Genomic DNA, 8,245 nt, shown 5'->3' on the forward strand with positions numbered 1-8,245 from the left:
CTGAAGCTCTGTGTTTTAAGCCTGAACATCATAGCAGTGTTTAGTCAGAAAGAAAGAAGAGTGACAGATTCAGGCTAGAGGCATTGTGTAAGTCATTTTCATAATGCGAATTCTTACTCATCAAGATTTAAAATGAATCTATTGTGACATAAGATAAACATATATTTTAAAATCAAATCTTTATCTACTAAAGTGATTTTTTTTTAAAGAACACTGTACTATGTACCTTGGCTTAAGTTAAGTTATATTTCCAGTTTGACCAAAAGAAAGCCAAGTTAATTATGAGAAACTGACAGCTCTAGATTTGAGCTGTGATATATTTTATGTATTTGTGCTTAGGATCTCATTTACATTTAAACTGTGGAGAACCAGTCTTTTATGGCCATTCTTAAAAGTAAATAGTGTTCAGTTTGGGACTTACTAGCCACATGTGACTTGGTTCGCATCCGCGAATTACTGTGTGCCTACTTAGTAAAATAAAACGTGATCAGCCAAAGCAAGTGAGCTGGTGGAGTTTGCTGCCCTAACTCCCTGCCGTGAGGAATATGAGAACTTCTCTGTATAGGCGAAGTAAACGACAAACGAAATTTTAATGTTTTGACAATTTATTAAATCAGGAGAAGTGGGTGTAGTGGCACATGCCTTAATCTTGGCACTTAGGAAACTGAAGTGAAGTTATGAGTTCGAGACTACCCCAAATTCCATAGTGAGACTTTGTTGGGGGTGATAGTTGGCAGTTGAGCATTGATGGCTCTTCTAGAGGATCCCGGCCTGGTTCCCAGCACCCATGTGACAGCTCACAGTCATCTGTGACTCCAGTTCCAAGGACTCTAATGCCTTCTTCTGGCCTCTGAGGGTACCAGGCATGCACATGGTGCACAGAATACATGCAGACAAAATGTTCACATAAGTGAAATAAAATAATAAAATTTTAATTTTTGTATAAGAAAATGAAAATTCCTAGAAAAGGCTATTGTGCCAACAAGAAGCTATCATCAGAGTATTTTGTATCATATAGTTTGTAGATCAAGTTAATTGAACAATAGGACAAATATACAAGTCAAAATCACATCTTTGTCTTAATGACCATGTTATAGTATATTTATACAGAGATCAAACAGAGCTTGGTATTTGGTTCATCATTTTTTGTTTGTTTGTGTTTTTTGAGTCAGGGTTTCTCTGTGTAGCCCTGGCTGTCCTGGAACTCACTCTGACTAGTTTATGGCAAGACCTCGCTGACTTAGGTTAATGACTTTGGAAATGGAAATGTCAGTCCTTGTAGATGATTCTTCATTCATTCAATTCATTCTTCAATTAAAATTGTATTGGGTATATCTATCTATAGGCTGTTGTAGAGAAGGATTTCAAACCCTTTGTTCCTATGTCTTGCAGAGTTGAGTTGTGGTGTTAGAGGAAAACTTAGGTAGGAGATGTTAAGTGTGTTCCCTGGACAGGAAGTGAAGACTCCCACTTCCCAGTGTTTGAGACAGGGCCTGTCATAGGGCTCAGCATTTGGCTCAGTGGAAGAGCACTTACCTCGCCTGTTTCAGGGCCCAGTTGTAATCCCAAAACCTGCTCTTTCAAAAGAGAGAGTTTGGGTGTCATGTCATCCAGTTTGGTCTCACAACTCTATCAGCCAAAATAGAGCTCTGCCCATTCCACACCCCTTAGGAACCAAATTCCTCGCTCTTCCATAAAAGGGAAGCTCGAAACAGCCAGGTTTGAGAACCCTCACTCCTGTGACCCCGCTGTCAGTCTTGAGTCTGCACACTTTCCGAATGTGCACTGCCCCTTTACTTTGCTTTGAATAGAGCTGCCTTTCCTCTTTCCTCTTTCCTCTTCCGCTCACCTGTGTGAACCTTTATTTCCCAGTCTTTGACTACGAGACCAAGAACCTAGAAACCTCCAACCCCAGTCTGTAGAGCTGTGTGTAGGCTGACAGAAAATGAAGAATTGGGTTTCTCTTGGTGATTTGAGAAAATATTTTAACTGTTTGTGCTGATGGCTGCACTAATCTGTGAATACCCTGTAAACTAAATGATATTTGAAAAATCATATGATACACAAATCAGATTTCCATAAAGCTGTTGAAAACAATCTTTTTGGATCTTGCCGATAGAGTGTTATTTAGACTTGAGTAACTCCGGACTCTGGCCTCTGATCAAGACTAAATGCAGAGTGTCTGTACTTTTCATATGTGGCGCAGGGAGATAATAGTGCAGGAGTTCAGGCCACTCTCAGGCGTCCCTCTTTTTAATAATCTTAACCCATGTTGTATGCATTCAGACAACAAAGCAAAAGTCACCATGCTAAGCCCCATGAGCTCAGGTTAGGAGCTAACTAGTCTGAATCACCCCTTGCCAGACTTGTTTCACAACCTCATTCCAACAAGCCAGACTAGCTATGCTGTTATAAAAGGGAACCGCAAACCCCAAGATCCAAAGCACATGTGCTAATGACAGTATTGTGGGTCCTCACATCGAGGTGTCTTCTGTCTGTCCAGCATCACCCAGTAATAGCTGCAGTCACCTTGGGAGTTCTCCCCTCTCCTTTCCTTCCTCTTCCAGTCATTCCTAATCCTGGCTTTTTTTTTTTTTTAAAGCAGTAATCCTTTTCCCGCCCTTTCGTTTAAAATCTCCATGTCTACCTGCCTTTCTGTAACATAAATAAAAATTCCAGGTGTTATGATATGTTTAAAAATGATGCTACGTATACAACAGATCTGATAGGAAAATTTTATTTGATGGAGGTGGAGAGGGTGCGAAGAGAGACACATACACACACATATACACAGTGGGGGATGCCCAGGAAAGAAAGAAAGGCAGAGAGAGAAAGAAGGAAGAGGCAGAAGTCCTTTTATCCCAGGCCCCTGGCTGTGGCAACCAATGATGACATCACAGGTGGCTCAGCAGCCTAGGAGTGGACCAATGCGTTGATGAGGACGCATAACAGCCATGGAAGATGCAGTGTGAAATGTCTACACACATTTTCTCATTTTACCTAACATCGTTGGGAGGAAGGTGAATCGGTTATCACTGTTCCAGTGTTCAGATGGGAAGTTCTTAGTGTCTCTCACTGTGATAATATTGCACCACCCGAAGCCATGGCCCAGCCATGTTGGGCGCGGTCCTGGAACTAGACATAGAGCTCCCATCATTTGCAGATTTGTTCAGCTTAAAGAGAAAGGCTAATTGCTGCTTCAGGAGGAAGCTGGGAAGCAATTCTGTATCATTACTTTATTTTTACTTTTCAGTTCATGGTCTCACTATATAGCCCTGGCTACCCGAGAATTTGCTCTGTAGACCAGGCTGGCTTTACGCTTCTGATCATCCTCTTGCTTCAGCCTCCCCGGGAGGTACACCTGGGAATGACCGGATTCTTGAACTCTGCAGTGATGACCTGGCTGAAGTGGTTCCAGGCATATATGTGTCTATACACAGCCTCTCCGCCTAGCCCCCTCAGAGTTGTCTCATTGTTGGACGGAAGACAGACAGTAGCTGTGACTCTCGCCCGACCAGTGCACTGGAAGGGTGTTTGTTGCATCTGGCAGGGCTGGCCGCTAGGTCTGCTGGGAAGGCTCAGAGGCCAGTGACTCTCCTTCCTCACACCATCACAGTGCTCTTGATGGAGAGCAACTATTTTGAACCTCTTGTCACAAATGGCCACTTAGGTTTACTAAAGCTAAAGACTAGGTGAAAGGCTGGGTGATAATGAAGAAATGTAAAGCCTTCAAAGGGGAGGAGAAGGTGCTGTCCTGTTTGAGCTGTTCTGATCGTTGATAGTTTTATTGTTGTTTAAAATCAGCAACAACTTGACCAAATGAGTTCAAGGCCAGCCTGGTCTACAAAGTGAGTCCAGGATAGCCAAGGCTACGCAGAGAAAGCCTGTCTCATAAAACAAAACAAACAAACAAACAAACAAACAAAAAACAAAAAGGAAAGGAAGGGAGGGAGGGGGAGAGAGAGAGAGATAAAGAGAAAGAAAAAAAAGGTTCTGCAGATGAAGTTAGGGTGGTCAGTTGGCCGAACCAGACGGTATATATCCCTACTCCACTACAAACTGTTGCTAGTTTAAATGTTCACACAAGGGTTCCCTTTCAAGTCTTCAAAAGTTAAGCTATATTTGGGCTCGCCAGAAGGCTAAACAGAAGAGTCACCATGTGATCCAGAAATTCTATTCTTCTCTGTCAATCCATTTCTAATCTGAACTGAACCATGTCTCTACATAAATCACTGGATGCCCCTGTTAATATTCTCTGTTTGTGAAATCTGAAAGTAAAATTAGCCCAAATGATCATTAATGGATACATGAATGTGGTAGGGTACAAAATAAAATATTACTCACCAGTAAAAAGGAATAAAGTTCTGTACATGCCGTAACATAGGATAGCTTTGAAACAGGGTAAGTGAAAGAGCCTGAATCATGATTCTTTAAGTGAATTATCTAGAAAAGACAAGTTCAGAGGCTGAACGCTGCTTGGCGGCTCTGAGGCTAGGAATCTCAGGGAATAACTTAGTGCCCCGACTGTGCTTGCTCTTAGTTACCCTGCCCTCCAGTGACACGCTTGGCTGCCTCCACCCTTGGCATCGTGTATATGAAAACATACTCCTCTGTGGACGATGAGATAACTTTCTTCTCCCCTACAGCCATCAAATTGAGACAGTTTCTATTCAGACATATTCCCAATCTGTCTGATTATGAGGAAGAACAAAAAGAAAACAAAAAGGAAAAAAAACAATCTTACCTAAATTGTTTTGGTACATACGAATTAAGATCAAAATGTATCTCCTGTAGCTATGGCTGTGAACTTTTGACCATCCAGATCCGCTTGCCATCTGAGTGCTGCACTTACAAGTGTGTGCCTCCAGTAAGACCCAACTTCATTTTTGTTCTTTTGTCTTGCTTTCTTGCTTACTATGTAGACCAGGCTAGCCCAGCACTTATTATATAGCCCAAGCTGACCATCAACTCGCAGACTTCCTGCCATTTCTTTCATGTGGTGGAGTTATGGGCATGCACCAGATATCCAGCTTATTGTGTGTGTGTGTGTATGTGTGTTTACTTGGAAATAAGATGACATTAAATAGAGTATTATTACATTTTTTCCTGTGGCTTACTGAGAGTGTAGAATTACCTAAAAGAAATTGACTGCTTCAGAAGGATAGGAAAACATCAGCAATGATGAAACTGTTGTTTCTGAAAAGAACAGTGAAGACCAGGAAGAGTCATATGGCATGAGCTAATATGACAGCAGCCATCACTTCACCAAAAGGTTAAATTACGCTTTTTGTTTGTTTGTATGGTTGGGAAAACAGATGGAAGAGTTGGAATGCGGGATTGCAACTGCTAAATACCAGCTGTAGCAAGGATGTGAAGACCTTCAGCAAAGTAACTGGAAGCACTGAAATTAGTGGATACCAAAGGACCATTAAGGGAAACCAGTATCTTATACAAATAAAAAATGAAGTCCTCAAATAGAAAAACTAAGAAAGAAACCAAGCCTGGTGACTCGTGTCTCTAATTCCAGCACTTGGGAGGCTGAGGCAGGAGCACTGTTAGTTCAAGACCACCCTGAGTGGGGTTCTGTCTTAAAACAAAAAACACACACGAAAACATTTTTAAAGGAAAACAAGACTGGAAAGTTGTGGAGAGTAGGACAGATGGATCTAGGAGGCTTTATTCAGCATCAGCATCGCCGTTGGGTAAGCACACGGACAACCCTCCTGGCGGCTGAGTTTGAGTGATAGGCTAAGTGAAATGGGTAAAGCTTAGCTGATCAACGTTCTTTCCCCTAAGCTTTGTTTTAATGGGTTAAAATCCTATGACAGACATTTAAACAGCAATAAAACTGCCATAGATCAGAACAGGTTAGTTGTTCAACTGAACATACTCTATATGATGATATACTCTCACAGGTACTTACATGCTACTAAAAATCAAAACAAGTTCTCACAGACACATACAAAAAATTTTCAGAATATCTCAGAATAGAATCTATACAACTCTTAGGTATTTTAACATCAAATGCGGTATTTCTAAAACTCAGATCAGCCAACACAATACAACATAAATACTACTCAGCTAGTAATTGGGTTAAATCCCAATAAACATGGTGGAAGGTAGGAATGCTGTGAGTGGAAACATACTTTACGGTCTCACTGATGAAATCAGAAATTTGCCTGTAAGAGAAAGGTCCTTGTTGCTGTGAGTCTTCTGGACAGTCCAGTTGCCTTTGCTCACATTTAACTTACAGAGATGACTTACTAAGCTTTCCTGTTTTTGTATCTTTCTCTTGGAAAATCAGAGCAGTTTTCTACTATGTTGTGACTAATCGAAGGGCAAAGCATCTAGCTGGAAGAGCGCTAGGCCCTTTCACTCTTAGGATTGCACTTTGAAGTATAATCAACCCATTTTACTGATTCAGAAACTAAGGCTTGGCAGACATACTATTGTGTGCTGTAGAACACAGAGAGTTAGGGAACAAAGAGCAGTAAGAAGTCAGTAAATTAGCAGCTCCCTGGGTAGATGCTAAAGCTGGGAGTTGTGACCTGGAATTAGTGAGTTACGGCTGTAGGAATAAAATGACTAGAGGAGGCTATGGTGCAGCCTTTTTTTTTTTTCAGTCATCCTGGACCTGGTTCATCCGATACCAGTCGCCTTCACCATGAAACCCATGTTCGACCTCAAAGAGATCAAGCTGTGTACCTGAGGTGCATCTGAGGAGAGGTTTGCGCCACATCAGCCTTGGCCCCCAAGAACTCCCTGGGTCTGTAGCCAAGGCACCTGGTGACTGGGAAGGTTGAGGATTACTTTGCAACTAACCACTCAGAAGAGACAGGCCCAGACGAGCGGTGGCCTCGGCCTCTGCCGGATCATCCACCCTCAAGGAGCCACAGAAGACAGAAAGAAGCAGCAGAACATTATGCACAGAGGAAATAATCACTTTTCATGAGATTGTCAACATTCCTACCAGTCACGGCACCGGCCTTTAGCCAGAGAACTTTCTGGAATTATTAAGGAGATTCTGGGTACTGCACAATCTGTGGGCCGCATTGTGGACGCTTCCGTCCTCATGACATCATAGATGACGTCAGCAGTGGTGCAGTGCTATGCCCAGTTCATTTAGAAGCAAAAAAAGAAAATACTGAAATAAAAGACCAAACCAAGTAAAAAGAGTCTTGCGTCTGTACTTGATGCAATGTGGTGTTTGGAATATTGAAAGGGAAACCCATCTCAGGCATGTAAATAGCCTGAGCAGCAAAGAGAACAGGCTAGTATGACGTGGTATTTGTTACGGAAATTTCTGCCAGCCTCTTTAGGTTGCAAGAAAAATAAGTCACAGAAACACAAAAAGCTCAGTGTGTATCCAAGAGCTCAAAGAGTAAAGGCAACCCAAAAGGACAGTTGTAAGGCACAGAACCTGGATTAGCCACACTGCCTGTCTGGGCTGCTCAGCTCCTCCGTGTGTGTCCTTCCATTTTCCCAGCCCGTGTATGCTGGTTAGTGTTGCCAACTTGACACAAACTGGAGACTTCTGGGAAGAAAAAGCCTCAGTTAAGGAAGTGCCTCCACCAGTGTGTTCTCTTTCCTGCTTACTAACTGTGGGGTGTCCCAGCCCCCGTGGTCAGTGCCATGCCTGGGCAGGAGGCCTGGGCTGTATATAAGGACCTAGGGTGGGCAAGCCAGTAAGTAAGCAGGGTTCCTTCATGGTTTCTGCTTGCAGCTTCCTGCCTTGGCTTCTCTTGAAGCCAAGACGGTCTGTAACCCGTAAGCCAAACAGAACCCCTTGTTCTCCGAGATGCAAAAAAACCCAACAAAGCAAAAATACAAGGCAGCATACCACCTCGTTCAACTTGTATCTCAGTTCACAGCCTCGATTCTCATATCGGAAAGAACTTGATTAGATTGTATTTAGAGGCAAATAACATATGTAGTTTTCCTACCAGCCATTTTTTGAGTCATGGCAACTTAAGTGTTTTTTTTTCCCTCGGTGTAGGGGAGTAATGACCTGTGGGAATCAAAGCAGGGTCTTTTAGACAGAAAACCACTGAGTTCCATGTCAGACGCTGTGTTTTCAGCAACATAATGTGTGTTTTTTCCTACCTCACGAATGGAAGTGGCTGGAGGGCACACACTGGTTTCATGAAAACTTTTATCACTTAGAATTTACTTCAAAGTAAAAGAGTCCGCCTCCCTGTAAAAAAAAAAAAAAAAAAAAAAAAAAAAAAAAAAAAAAAAAAAAAAA

The 8,245-nt window shown here is 42.3% G+C and overlaps 1 protein-coding gene and 1 pseudogene across 12 annotated transcripts in view; both read left to right on the forward strand.

Annotated features, from left to right (window-relative positions):
* The window catches only part of Baz2b (bromodomain adjacent to zinc finger domain 2B), a 215,322-nt gene that overhangs the window by 91,175 nt on the left and 115,902 nt on the right, over positions 1-8,245 (forward strand). The gene's annotated exons all lie outside the window — the stretch shown is intronic.
* On the forward strand, positions 6,644-7,170 carry LOC129671080 (60S ribosomal protein L12-like; annotated as a pseudogene).

Source organism: Psammomys obesus, unplaced genomic scaffold (assembly GCF_907164565.1).
Source record: "Psammomys obesus unplaced genomic scaffold, mPsaObe1.curated_primary_1811, whole genome shotgun sequence".
Lineage (NCBI taxonomy): Eukaryota > Metazoa > Chordata > Mammalia > Rodentia > Muridae > Psammomys > Psammomys obesus.